Source organism: Erythrolamprus reginae, chromosome 1, assembly GCF_031021105.1.
Source record: "Erythrolamprus reginae isolate rEryReg1 chromosome 1, rEryReg1.hap1, whole genome shotgun sequence".
NCBI lineage: Eukaryota > Metazoa > Chordata > Lepidosauria > Squamata > Dipsadidae > Erythrolamprus > Erythrolamprus reginae.
In genome coordinates this window covers 118,924,752-118,939,110 of record NC_091950.1, presented here as the reverse complement: position 1 = coordinate 118,939,110, position 14,359 = coordinate 118,924,752, and the positions used below count along the sequence as shown (strand labels likewise).

The following is a 14,359-nucleotide window of genomic DNA, read 5'->3' as shown; positions in this document are numbered from 1 at the left end:
TTTTGCTGGCAGAGTGCTTGGGAGTGTCACAGGAACCTCTGACTCAAGTTCCCTGCTATACCCTCCTGCTGCTTCCTGTCAAATACAGCTCTGACACACCTCCCTCAATGAACTTGAGTTTGAAACTTCTGTGAGAAGTATCTCCTGCTGGTAGGTGGGTTGGACTAGAAGACCTCCAAGGTGACTTTCCAACTCTTGTTAATCTCTTAAAAATAAGACTTCACGCAGACTGCAAAAGGTCTCAAGAAAGATTTGAACTGTCCACCTCCCAACCCATGCAACTCCCACATCCATGTTGTTAATTAAAAAAAAGGAAAGCAAGAAGTCCAGTGCACAGGTCTCGAAAAATAACCCAGCAGACTAGTTTCCCCCTCAACTCATTCGTACGAAAGCACCCCGTTTTAAACTTATTTATTTACCCAAAAAACGGAAGTTAGCTGTGTGTAAAAAAACCGAATCAAAAACCACACATCGACCACAGAGCTCAACGGAAACACATTACGGCGGCGGAACGGGCCAGCCTCGATGGTTTTTTATTGGCCAAGGACTATTAATGCATAGACTAGAGCGGCGGCGGCGGCAAAGCGAGCGCTAAGATAACGGCGAGGCCGGCACAGCAGAACGCTACGTTCCCCTTTCCGCTCCCTCTCCCTTCTATTGGTCAAACTCGCTCTGCAACTGGAGGCAAGCGAGCTCCGCCCCCTCCCCAATAAATGGACCTACGGCACCCTGGCCCAATCAAACGAGATGGCCAGCCGGCGCGCCTAAGAGTGGCGTAGACGGCCACCTATAGCACTTATGCGAGGGCGGCCCTCCCGCCGAGGCTTCCTCCTCCCTCCCCCCGCGCCCCAAGCACCGCTGTAGGATAGAAGAGCGGCAGTTGCAGCGGCGCCGGTAGAGGCGAGAAGTAAGACGTCTGGGTAAGCGGCTTCCTTGGCGGCGAGGGTTTGGGCGGGTGGGGACAGATGAGGATACAGAAGGGGAGGGGGGAGGTCGACGGCGAGGAGAGACGGCGGCTGGCGAGACATAGCGGAATCCGCCGTCACGTTGGGGAGGGCGGGTGGGGGTGCGGCGGGCACGGGAGGCTGTGTGTGGAGCCCCAGTCGCGAGGCGACGGTTGAAAGGAGAACGCAGCGCTTCCGGCCTGTAGACGCCGGTGCCCCAGACTCACCAGCGGGGCTTGGGGAGGGGAAGGGCTGGGGCTTGTCTCGGGAAAGGGAACGTTGAATGCGAGCGGGTTTTCTGGTGGCCCGCCCTCCTTTTCCTCCGAAGGGGGATGAAGGAGGGAGAGCGTTGTCGGAGTTGCAAAGATGGGGAGGCGGCGGACGCCTCTCGGGCAGAGGGACGCGGAAAGGGGGGGGGGGTTGTTTAATTTTTATTTTGTTCCGTAATGCATATTCCCGTTTAGATAGCTCTTTGGGTAATAAGGTGAAACGATAAATTATTCAAACATAAAATGGCTCCTAAGTATTTGTGTGTGTGTGAGAGAGAGAGACTGCCACCCCCTATCAGACCGTTATACAGTATTCTTCCTCATAACAAGTATAAGAATGAGAACAGAAGTGTGTGTATGTGGGGAAAATGTGGTTTGGATTGAGCAAGTTGCCTTGAAAAACAAGTGCATCAGAAGGAAGAGGCTTGGGTAGACGATATTGCTACTAGGAGAAGTATATAACTTTGAAGGCTTCTTGTCAACATCCTTGTTGTTTTTTAAATATATGTCAACTGTATATATATTTTAATGCCCCCCTTCTCCTTAGACTCAGGGTGGCTTACAACATGTTAGCAATAGCATATTTTTTAACAGAGCCAGCATATTGCCTCCACAATCGGGGTCCTCATTTTACCATCCTCAGAAGGATGGAAGGCTGAATCAACCTTGAGCCAGTGATGAGATTTGAACCGCTGACCTACAGATCTAGCAGTTTTAGTGGCCTGCAGTACTGCACTCTACCCACTGCGCCACCTGGCTCGTTTTTCTTGTAATAAATGTTGTTTCATTATCCTTATCTTGCTTGTTTCCTGCGGGTGGAGCCAGTAACACGCTCTCAGGTATACCAAGCAACTCTAAACTTGTTTGGGACCAGGGATGGCAAACCTTTTTCTGGTTGTGTGGCAAAAGTGTGTGTATGCGCGCCTGCGATATCGCATGTGCATGATAGCACCCACAATGCAATGCACACGCATGCGTGCATGACTGCCGCCTCTGCATATGCTTGCATGTGTGCTTTCCCGCACGTACCTCCCCTCCCAGCCTGTTTTGGCTCTGGAAAGCCTCTGACACCAAACTTTGCCAACGTGAATGTTCTGATGCCGCTGCTCCTCCTCATCCTCCTGCCAGCATCAAGTGCCAGGCAGCATCCAGCATGGCTATTCTCACCAGCAAATGTTGGTGCCTTATCCTTGTTCTAAGGGAGCATTCCTGGCCAGTGCGCTTCTTACCACACTACTGGGGAAGCAGCAATGTGAGAACTGCCCCTGCCAGGTATGAAGGGATGGGGGCAGCAAGAACAGTAGGCTGGGATTTCCCTCCCCACCCTTGCCAGAAGCTTTTTTCCTTTCCAGACCAGCTCCAAGCAAGCTGTGCACAAACTTAAGCAGCTCTTGCGCCGCTGCCTGCACCGCTTGCTTGCAACTGGTCTGGAAAGGGAAAAAAACCTGCAGCCGAATTAGGTGGAACTCGCCCAACCAAAGTCCTTCTGAAAGGGTCTCTGTACGTAGCCTCCACCCTGAATTATGCGACCCGACATTGATTGCCTGCCCCAAAAGAGCCCGACCTCTGAGCTATTCCATCTCCCTCTACCTGCTCTTTATTACCAGTTGTTCATCCCCCCTACACCCAGGTAGCAGCATCTTGTTTGTCTTGGGGGGGATGCGGAGCTGGTAACAGCATGCAAGTAAAGGGTGAGTGCTTTTGGCGCCCCCAGATTGTTTGTGCAGGAAAGAGTGGGCACTGGGAAGAGATCGGAGGGTGGGCGAACACTGGGGGTAGTTCAGCAGGGAGTCTATGTAGGGAGACCTGTTCAGAGAGACCTGGGTGGGGTGAGTCCTGTGTAATTTGGCCGTGTTTTTTTCCTTTCTAGATCAGCTCCCAGCAAGTGGTACACATGGTGACGCAAGAATTGCTGACATTTGTGCACAGCTTGCTTGGAGCTGGTCTGGAAAGAAAAAAAAAACCAGCCGAATTGAGCATGATTGGCCCCAGCCCCCTTACCTTTGGTGTGCCTTCATAGCTGCTCCACCGGGCCCTTTCGGCTCTGGTGCCAGGAAACTGCTGACATCACCTCGCTTTTAGCCCTTTGATGGGGCAGCCCAGCACACGCACATAGCTTTTGGAAGAGGCCTGAAGCCTGGTGAGGGCAAAAACAGCATTGCCTCTCTGGAAGGCCGAAAACAGCTGGCCAGTGCGTACTGGAGCTGACAGGGTAACGCCTCACAGGCCCTCTGATATGGCTCTGTACGCCACCTGTGGAATGTTTGCCATAGGTTTGCCATCACGGTTCTAGTCTGTTTACTGTCTTACCACAGCATTTCAATGATGATTAACAATTGTAAAAATAAAGTTGTGGGATGCCAGAATGAGGATGTATCTCTTGAGACTGAAATAAAGATGCTACTAACTTCGTGTGCTAGGATCATTTAGAAAGGAAATACTTTGAATAATAGAGTCTGTGCTTCTAGTAAAAATCTGCCTTGGGATGGGGTTTTTTTTGTAGATAGCCCAAATATTTTGAAATTATTTAATATAGTATGAGTCATCAGTTTGTTAAAATAAGTGTATTTCATCAAAAAGGAAGCATTAAAGATTGCTGATGCTTTGCTTAGCAAGACTTTGCAGATACAGTAAGTGTATGTTATGCAACAAACAAATATCGTGTTGGAATCAATATGAAAAAAGCAGAAGAAATTGTAAAAAAAATCTGATAAAAAGAAATAATATACTAAATTACTCTAAAACTGTGTTTTTTTGTTTATGAAAGAGAGAAAAGGGTCTCTCTTACTCTGTAGTAATATAGAAAAATTTAAGAAAACTTAAAAGTAAAAATAAAATGAAATACTACCCAGTTACTGAAGTAGTTGAGCCTCTGGGACGAACATGCTTTCACTTATTATTTATATTGTTATTACACTTCACATTTTTTCCATTATAGCAATCTTCTCAAATGTGCAATCTTCTCAAGTGTACTTATTCTTAGTGTTCCAAGTTTACTAACTATTGTAAACAGATTTTTTAAATAGGCACACTATTATATCTTATTATTTTCCAAAAAGAAATCCAACTTACTGCTAGATATGAATCCATGAATTAATTATTGAGTGTTAAGATTCACTTTAAGACGGTGTTTCCCAACCTTGGCAACTTGAAGGTATTTGGACTTCAACTCCCAGAATTCTGGGAGTTGAAGTCCAAATATCTTCAAGTTGCCAAGGTTGGGAAACACTGCTTTAAGACAAGTGATTTAATTATCTGGTTTTCATCCCAGCATATAATTCTAAATGTTCTAATATATTTAGGAACCTAAATCAATATTACCTATATTTAGGTAATATTGATTTATTTCCTGTAGTGGTTTTGCAGGTTTGTATACCACAAATCAACCTGTTCATGGGCTGTGGCTTGCCAAAATGTTTGGCAAATTCCCAGCTAAATTATATGGCATACAGTTCAAGGAGTTGTAATAGTATGACTGCTGATGATTTTAGAACCTAATTGTGAGAAGTTTAAAAACAAACCTAATGGCCCAAATACTTTTGCCCACTTTTGACACTTTATATAAAATGAATGTATTGATTTATCAAAGAAGCAGTAGATCAAATAATTTTGATAGTTCTCAGATCTCTTTGATGAATACCAAGATACTTTTTGCAATTATGGGCTGCTTAATCAGGAAAAAGACCGCCACTGATGGTGGAACAGGTAGTCCTTCTTCAGGACAGCAATTGAGACTAGAAACTTGGTTGTTAAGCAGAGCGTTTGCTCAGTTAAAATTGTGTGACTGCGGCTGTACCTATGATTTCACCTCAGTTTTCCTCTGCTTCTTACTACTGAACTTGGGTTTTCCCCCCTCTTTTTCTTTGAGGACATCTTGGTATGCATGATTGAGCAAGAGAAATAAATACTACAAATATTGTTAATGTGAGGCCTGTTTAGTAAGTTTTTTTAAAGCACCATCCTAATTTCGAACAATTTTTAATACCATCTTAAGCGAGGACTATCTGTATACTCTCTTATATAAAAAGTGTGGATTACCTCTAGAAAAAGATGCTAAAGATTTGCTGCCTTATGAGAAATTTGACTATGTCAGATATATAAATGTATTGAATCCTTTGAGATAATTTGTGTTGCATTTCTAATTGTCCAAACTAGTGGAGATCATTTCCAAAAAATCTGGAATCCTTGTTTTAGGTGATCCTTTAATTAAATTTGTCAATTCTGTGACAAATAGAAAGATGCAGAATAAGGATTATTGGTAGTACTAGCAGATTATTGCAATATCTCAGATTTTCCTATCTGAAAAGACCAGAAATAATATGTATGAGAATAATCTAGACTCATCTTGGTATATTGAGCCAGAAGGTATAACGTGTATATCAGTAGAACTGCGGAGTATTTTAATCTGAGGCAAGGAACTTTCCTGAGCATACATGGTAGCTATCATACCATGGCTTTCTTTAAATATATTACTAAGAGGTACAGACAATGGTTTTAAAGCATGTTTGCCTGCTTCAAATTCATTTATTGCACAGCTTTATATATGAAAATTCCCGAGATTGCATTTAATATTTGGCATATTTAGGAACCACCCATCTCTCTTACAGATGGGTAGTATACAGTAAATTTTAAAAAGTGTATAAATTGAAAATTTAAAAACAATGAAGAAATGTTAAGAATTAAGAGGCAGCAGGAGGACTTTCAAACCCCAGGGCTGCATGCTCATCTGCATACCCCAAGCACAAGGGCACAAAGCCATGCTATTACGACTTTACAAAATAAGGCAAACCAGCCCAGAACTATTCTTGATGCATTATAATAGTTCTTATTTTATTTGCACTGGCCATTTTCAAAGAAACTATATTTGTACTTGGGTTACATAAATGTGCCAAGGGGTATTCTCGCCCCCCCCCCAAAACAAAGATGCTTAGAAGCATGGTATACTTTGATTAAAGTATTAACTTTGCACAAAATCTATACCAAACATCTTATTTTTGAGAGAATATTACAATGAACCTAAATCTCCACTTATCTTTCCCTCCTTTATACACTTGGGCAATTGTCCTGCAAGATGAAAGTGTACCTACTAAATTTAATGTTAATACCTTATTCTTTGAATCAAAGTGCTAAAAGGTATTGTATGCAACTACCTGAAACAATTTTGCATGCCACTAATGAAGTTGCTGTAAAAAGTTTCAACTGTTATTTTCCCCAAGTAATTCTTATACTGTATATCATTTGCTAAGCAAGCTTGAAAATGCTCTAGAGATTTGTTTGTGTCTAGCCCACATGTTTCTTTTTTCTTTAAATCTTGGGTTTTTTTTTAGTCTGGCCATATCATTAGTAATATAGGTAATATTGCCATTCAGATTTTCTGATTTGTAGCAAAGGCAAGAGCAACCAATAAATTGTTCTTCAATAAAGATTTACTGTATATTGTACATAAAAAGAGAAGCCAGTGCTCTTGCTTCCGTTATCTTGTTTGTGACTAAAAGAACCTAGATTCTGGTGAGGATAATAAGCCCAGTGCGTTCTTCAAAAGCAGAAGTACAGTGCTTTTGTTTTCAGAGTGTAAGTCTAGAAATATATTCTATTCCTGAGTTATCAGTTCTGAACTGCAGGTGGAGTCATAATGTTTACTTCGTTTGTAAGGGCAACCCAATATGATGCCTGCAGCAGTAAAACGTGTCTAATCCCTCTATTGCAGCTCTTATACTTTGGAGGCAAGGACTTGATTTTAGCTAATTAGAACTTTGCTGTGTTAAAATTATTGAATTATATTGCTGACTTGCATTTCTGGGTGGTAGAATATTTGGAACAATTTTATTGAAAATCTGCTAACCATTTTTTTTTGGTATATTTTCCCCTCTATTTGAAGTATTGATAATACCAACTATTGCAAACATACAATGTCACCATTAACACAAGAACACAATATGTTGTATTCTCATAATATATTGCACTTTGAAAAGCCCCAAGTTGTTTAATATGATTGAAACCCAAATTTAGACAGAAACCAAAATTTCCTTTATAGTGATTACAGTGTCTCTTCTTCAGGTTTTCTACTCCTTTTCCTTTTTATAAAATTGAGTTCCTAAAAGAAAACTGGACTATCTTGTTTCTCTGAAAATAAGACTCTGTCTTATATTTTTTTGAATCCTGAAATAAGTGCTTGGCCTTATTGCCATGCATTCAAAAGCCTGATTGGGCTTCAAGGGATGTCTTATTTTGGGGAAAACAGGGTAGTAAAGCTGATATTTCAACAAATCAGAGATGAAATGGTACATGAGCTCTTAACAGAGGAGCTATTGTGCATATAACAATGGTGTTTAGATAACTTTAGACAATAGCACCTTTTATTGAGATAACAAATTGGCTTTAGCACTGGAACTGTTGCTCTGTATTTCGCAGAAATACATATTTTTTAAAAATCATTTAGTGATCAAATATTTATCTCAAATGGCAAAGTATCTCTCCCCAAACTTTTTACTTACAATGATTGGTACATTTTTATCAGAAATAAACTTAAATCAAGGACATATGAATATATATTTCATCTAAAAATAGTTTGTAATCAATACTTTCTAAAGTCAGATTTTAGAGAAAAATCTAAAATCTTAAATTAAAGATAAATCTAAAGTTTAAGGACAAGATAGTAAAATGAGAACAGTTGTATCAAGAATAAAATTGGGTTTATCTTTGCTTCCTAAAACATTGTTGGTGTACAGTACTTCCAACTATTCAGGATTATAATAAACAGCATTATTGTAGTTTGCAGCTTTCACACTACTATTGGTGACTTGTTTATTTGCAATATTTTTATCTTGCTTGTCTGTAGAGCTCTCAGGTTATTCAGTAAATTCTGTAGACAAAAACAGACATGGTTTTTGTACAGCCAGTCATGTCCATGAATAAATCAGAATCTGATTAATTTTTGCATAAATAGTTCAGAAAATTGTTAAAGAAAAGAATTGTAACAGTTGATACCATTTTAATCAATTGTACACTAAAAGCTATTGTTAAATATACAGAACTGGCTTTATTATGTAGATCTTCAACATTTTTATGTTGGTCTCATATTTGGTCTCAGATGCCTCCTTGCTCGTTGTTTCCACTGCATTCCCCACCTAGGGCTGGGACTTGACATTTGGAATTTGGAGACTCACAAAATGGGTGTAGAAGAGGTGGCCTGACAGAAAACAGTCATTTATTGAACAGTAGATTTATATAGTTGTTTCTCGCCATAGAATAGAACTCTTCTAGAACTATACCGTGCTTCCCTGAAAATAATAAACCCTCTTCTGAAAATAAGCCCTCCCCTGAAAATATTTAAATACATGGGCAGCTGGTCCTCGCCATTCTCCGTACTGAGAGAGCGGGTCCAGCAGTCACGTGGGTTGCTCGCTGTCCAATCCGTCGAGGACCGAGCCTAGTCTTTAAAAAGCCTGCTGGATCCACCCCTTCCCCAGAATTCGCTCGGTCCTGCGATCCAGCAGGACTCGTGGTGGCTCATTCCTCTCGCAAAACACCTTCCCTTCGTCTTCTTTCTATCAGATAAGTAAAATTCATTATTGTCTTTTACTGTAGAGCTTGCCTTGGCTGCGCGGCAGCCTTACTGGGCTCGGCGCCGAGGGAGAAGCCGCGGCGCAGCTACTGTGGTTTTTTTTCCAAAACGCGCTGCTGCCGGATTGCATTTACTAGTAAATCTACTCGGCCAGCAGGTTTACCTGCAAGCTAAGCATTGATTTTAAAAGGAAAAAAAGAGCTCTTTTTCCTCCTGCGGTGTGGGATTGTTAGCAAGCTTCCCTTGATTGTCCCCCGGATTTTAGACTCCCCTCCATTTTTAAAATCTCGGAGCAGTTTATTTTTGTGCGAAGGCCCTCAGCGCCCAGTAATTGTCAGCCCTTGCGGGTCGCCCACGCACGTCTGGCGCCAGTAAGTCCGCCGCTTGGCCCTGGAGTAAGCTTTGAGTCCCTCAGGCCTTTTCTCCCTGGCTGGGCCTCCAAACCAGTGTGCCTTGGTTTACTTTTGATTAAGGTTAGCGAGGCCTGCCCTTCTGCACTCCCTGGCACAAACTCTGGTACCGTCCAGATTGACTGCGAGTTGCAGACACTCCTGGGCCTAGGAGCAGGGCCCACTTCCTCTTGGGAACGTTGCCCTAGAAGATTCTCCCATCAGATTTTGGCTCAAGTCTTGTCCCTGTAATTTGTTCAGGCCATGACTTCGTTTCCCAAGAGAAGCACTTCAAAAGGTCCCAGAGAGGTTAGGCCTACTGGTGATGAAATTGATAATATCCTCCAGGCCTCTTCCTCCTCTTCCTCGGGAGCCCCTACTATGGCTAGACCGACCAGGGCTGAGAAGAGAAGGGACCAAGCATTGCAGAGAATCCATGAAAAATCAGCTAAACGCTTAAAGATGCAGGCCCAAGTGCACCTTAGCAATGACCCCCCTGAGGCTTCTAACTTGTCTCCCTCTGGGGTCCCTGTGTTCTCTCTTGATGAGCCAAACCTAAACAGACCCCAACCTAACTTATGGGGCTTAGGTCCAGAGGAGCCAGACATTATGGAAGATCCCTCCGAGCCAGACCCATCCCAGGCCTACATCTAAAGCCATTGATGCCAAGTTCTCGGCCATCAATGTGCCTTCTCACTCTCGTCCCCTTCCACGCGCCCCTAGGCCCATGAGTTCACTCTCATCCTACAGAGTTCCAATTAATGATTCGGATTCTTCTCAGGATGAGAACGATTACGTGGACGTAGAGGATAAAGATGACCCTTTTCATTGCCTGTCAGAAGATGAGGAATCTCAAATCAAGATTCCAACTTCGGCTGCGATTTTTCCATTTCAACTCTTCAAATCTCTTCTATTTAAAGCAAGAGTTTCTACAGGCTTAGCCGGGCAAGATAAACAGTCTGCTTCTTCCTGAGGAAAATCTACCATTCTTACAGGAAGACAAAGAGGTCATTCCAATGCCCAAATTGTTTTAAGATGCTCTGCTCAAGCAGTGGGACCACCCAGCCTTTGGCTTCAATCCCACAACCAAAGACAAGGAATTATATAAGCTTTCCCCATCTTATGAAGATCTTTTTGTATGCCCTAAACCTGATGAACCGGTTAAGACTCTACACTCTGTGGCTGCTATGCCTGGTGAAGCAGAGGAGGTTTTAAAACCCGAAGACAAACGGCTAGAGCAAATGCTCAAAATACGTTTCTTCGCGGATACCTGGGCTATCAAGAGTGTAGCAGCAGCATCCTTCTTTTCTAGAGCTATGCAGGTGGCAGATCCTCATTCCCGATTGCAAAAAGGGTGCCTGAAGCACGAGGATCGTGGAGGAAAGAGTTTCCAGATGGCAGATTCCCCCTCCCCCAAAATGGAGGAAACTGGAAAGTCTTTGATTCTTAATTGCAACAGACCTGAAATAAGAATTTGGTCATTTATACAAGTAATTCTCAACTTCATATTACCCAAAAGATTCTGAGTGTTGGCTTAGTGACTTATAATTCTTCTGTGTGAAAGCTGTATGTTAATAGTTGTCAACTTATAACCACAATTGAACACAGAAGTTTGATTATACAAGATTGCCATTATAATCACATATGATCAGATTTCACATTATGACGATTTTTATGATGGGTCATTAAGCCAATTGCCACAGTTAAGTGAATAACACTGTCATTAAGTGAATGGGTGTAAGTTTGAAATGTATAAATCCATGAGAGGTTTAAAGCAAAGAGAAAGATAGAAGATTGAGGGCAAAAGAAGAAGAGGGCGATTGAGAATGAGGTGGCTGAATGGAGTCGCTGAAGCAGTAGGTGTGAGCTTAAATGGACTCCAGAGGATGGTAGCGAACAGGAAGGCCTGAAAGAGCATTGTCTATGGGGTCATGATGGGTGGGACATGATTTCACATCTAATAACAACAAGGAAAGAGATCCCTGTGATATACTTCTCCCAATGTCAGAATTTAAAGTATTATTTTTTCTCATCCCATTCATAAATTTCCTTAATAGACTGGAGTTTTTACTAAGAGTTACATGATAGATAAATAGGAAAATGACTAAATTGCACTGCTTTGTGGGAGTCCTAGCTTAATTAAAGTGATAGTGATGAGACACATGACCTATTTTTAGTCTCAATTAACAGGAGCTGCATTTTGCAAGGATTGCAGCTACTTTTTTCCTGCAAATATACAATGCAAAGCTCTTCGATAATACAAGTAGAATGTTCAAGAAAGCTTAGTACCAGAAATAACAGATTAAGACTCTCAGATGGAGTTCAGCTAAGATTGACCTTTACCTGATTACAAACACGCATTGTTTAAAATTCATGTTTTTGTTAAGAACTTTTTGTTAAGAGCCTAGATCTCACTGAATTCTGAATTGTGCCTGTCACTGTTAATATTTCTTAATAGCTTATTCGCTTGACCAATAAATTTTGTCAGGAAGTTCTTACTGTCATTGGTGGTAATAGTTCCTCTTCCTTGCTGTATTTTCCTGCTGCTTTAAAGTTGTATCTATGAGCAAGACATTTATAAAACCCTGATATCTTGGAAACAGACTGCAAGAGAGGTGCAGTAAGGAAAAAATGGAGATATGCCTGTGCTATGCTGTTCCCACTTCCATCTCTGACCTGTCATAGGTGCTAGCTGCAAAATGAAAAGCTACTTCCAGATGTAAAGATGGCACCTAGATTCCTATGTTTGCTTTTACAAAAGGGGGTGGAAGCCTACAAAAAAGGCATGAAGTAAAAGAAAGGCAAATCACTGAGACTGAAAAAATAGTGGATGGAGGAAAAGGGAATGAAATGGTAAAGACATACAGACAGTCCATGGCTTAAGAGCAATGCATTGGCTTTTCAAAGTTACAGCTGCTTGGCAGCTGACAGTTGCAGTGTCCTGTGATCCCCTTTTCTCTGTACTGAATGAGCGGGTCCAGCAGTCACGTGGGTTGCTTGCTGTCCAATCCGCAGAGGACCGAGCCTAGTCTTTAAAAAGCCTGCTGGATCCGCCCCTTCACCAGAATTCGCTCGGTCCTGCGATCCAGCGGGACATGTGGTGGCTTGCTCCTCTCTAAAACACCTTCCCTTCGTTCCTTCTGCAATCAGATAAGTAAAACTTCCATTTACCTTTTTACTTTAAGCTTGCCGGGATTTTGCGCCAGCCTTACTGGGCTCGGTGCCAAGGGAGAAGCTGCAGCGCGGCTATTGCTGCTTTTGCAACGTACCCTGCTTGCGCTACTGTTGGATTATATTTTTTAACAAATCTAATCAGCCTGGAGGTTTACCGGCAAGTGAAGGAACTGTTTTTTTAAAAAAGGGCTTTTATCCTCCTGCGGAGTGAGACTGTTATTGTCCCCAGGACTTTAGTCTTCCCTCTGTTTGTAGCAAAACGTTGGAGCGGTTTATTTTGGCATGAAGGCCCTCAGCGCCCAGTAATTTTGGCCCTTGTGGATCGCCTACGCGCATCCCGCCTGGCGCCATTAAGTCTGCCGCTTGGCCCTGGAATAAGCTGTGAGCCACTCAGGCCTTTTCTCCATGGCTAGGCCTCCAAACCAGTGTGCCTTGGTTTACTTGTTAAGGTTAGCGAGGCCTGCCATTCTGTACTCACTGGCACGAACTCTGGTACCGGCCAGATTGACTTTGAGCTGCAGACGCTCCAGGGCCTAGGAGCAGGGCCCCCTTTCTCTTGGGAATGTTGCCCTTTAGAGCTTCTCCCATCCATTTTGGCTCAAGTCTTGCACCTGTAATTTGTTCAGGCCATGACTTTGTTTCCCAAGAGAGACACTTCTAAAGGTCCCAGAGAATCTAGGCCTACTGGTGATGAAATTGAAAATATCCCCCAGGCCTCTTCCTCCAGAGCCCTTTTAATGGCTAGACCCACCAGGGCTGAGAAGAGAAGGGACCAAGCTCTGCAAAGGATACATGGGAAATCGGCTAAACGTTTAAAAGTACAGGCCCAAGTGCATGTTAGCCCGGACCCTCCAGAGGCTTCTAACCTGCCTCCCTCTGGGGTCCCTGTGCTTTCTCTGGATGAGCCAAACCTAAACAGACCCCAACCTAACCTATGGGGCTTAGGTCCAGAGGAGCCAGATATTATGATGGAAGATCCCTCTGAGCCAGACCCAACCCAGGCCTACAGGGCATCTCCCTCTTTACCGGTTACCATTACTAAGTAAAAACTCTACACTCTGCGGCTGCTATGCCTGGTGAAGCAGAGGAGGTGTTAAAACCCGAAGACAAACACCTAGAGCAAATGCTCAAAAGGTGTTTCTTCGCGGATACCTGGGCTATCAAGAGTGCAGCAGCAGTATCTTTCTTCTCTAGAGCTATTCTCTTGTGGCTTCAACAACTCCAGCAGCATATTCCCCCTGATGATCTACAGGGCCAACAAGACTTCATTAAAGTTTTTGCAGTGGCCCAATACATAGCAGATGCTACCTTGCAATCATCAAGATTTGCAGCAAGATCAGTAGTGGCCTCAACGACAGCCAGAAGACTTCTATGGCTCCGCCCTTGGCAGGCAGGAGTGAGGCAAAAATGGCAGCTAGCCATGGGTCCTTTGAAGCGCAACCTTCTATTTGGCGACCTCTTGGACCCCCTCCTCACTGAGACTGCTGACATCCTAGCCGGTAACAGGATCAAGGATTCACTTTCCAGAGAAGCTCAGGTCAGTATTCCCCTCGTTTTCGCTCCCAAGCTGGCAGAAACCCCAGGGGTAGAGGATCCCGTTTTCAAAGAGGTTCTTCCTCGACCAGAGCTTCCAGAAATCCTAGATGGTGATCTCCATTCTACTCCCATTGGGGGACATCTGGCCTGGTTCTCCTCCAGCTAACGCTGTTCCTGTAAGGACCCCTGGGTTATTTCCACTGTGAAATGGGGACTCCAGTTGGAGTTTATTCTCATGCCTCCTAAACATTTCATTTCACGCCCATCCCCCAGTTCTTCTCCATCTCGTCTTCGAATGGAGGAGGCTATTCAACATTTGCTGGCTATCGGGGCTAACCAACCAGTTCCCTCTTCCCAGAGAGGTCTTGGTTTCTACTCCATCCTCTTCATGGTCCTTAAGACATCTGGAGGATGGAGGGCCATTTTAGACCTCAAAAATTTAAACCAGTTCATTAAATATAGGAAATTTAAGATGCATTCCTT

The 14,359-nt window shown here is 43.2% G+C and overlaps 1 protein-coding gene across 4 annotated transcripts in view; it reads left to right on the top strand.

The window, feature by feature from the left end:
* The first annotated feature begins 798 nt into the window (after positions 1 to 798).
* Positions 799 to 14,359, top strand: part of FAR1 (fatty acyl-CoA reductase 1) — a 56,450-nt gene continuing 42,889 nt past the window's right edge. For 3 of the 4 annotated variants that reach the window (XM_070762750.1, XM_070762740.1, XM_070762733.1), the window contains exon 1: positions 830 to 920. The gene's annotated coding sequence lies outside the window, so the exon portion shown is untranslated. Of the gene's footprint in view, positions 921 to 14,359 lie in introns of all 4 variants that reach the window. The other variant, XM_070762744.1, reaches the window with a different exon arrangement.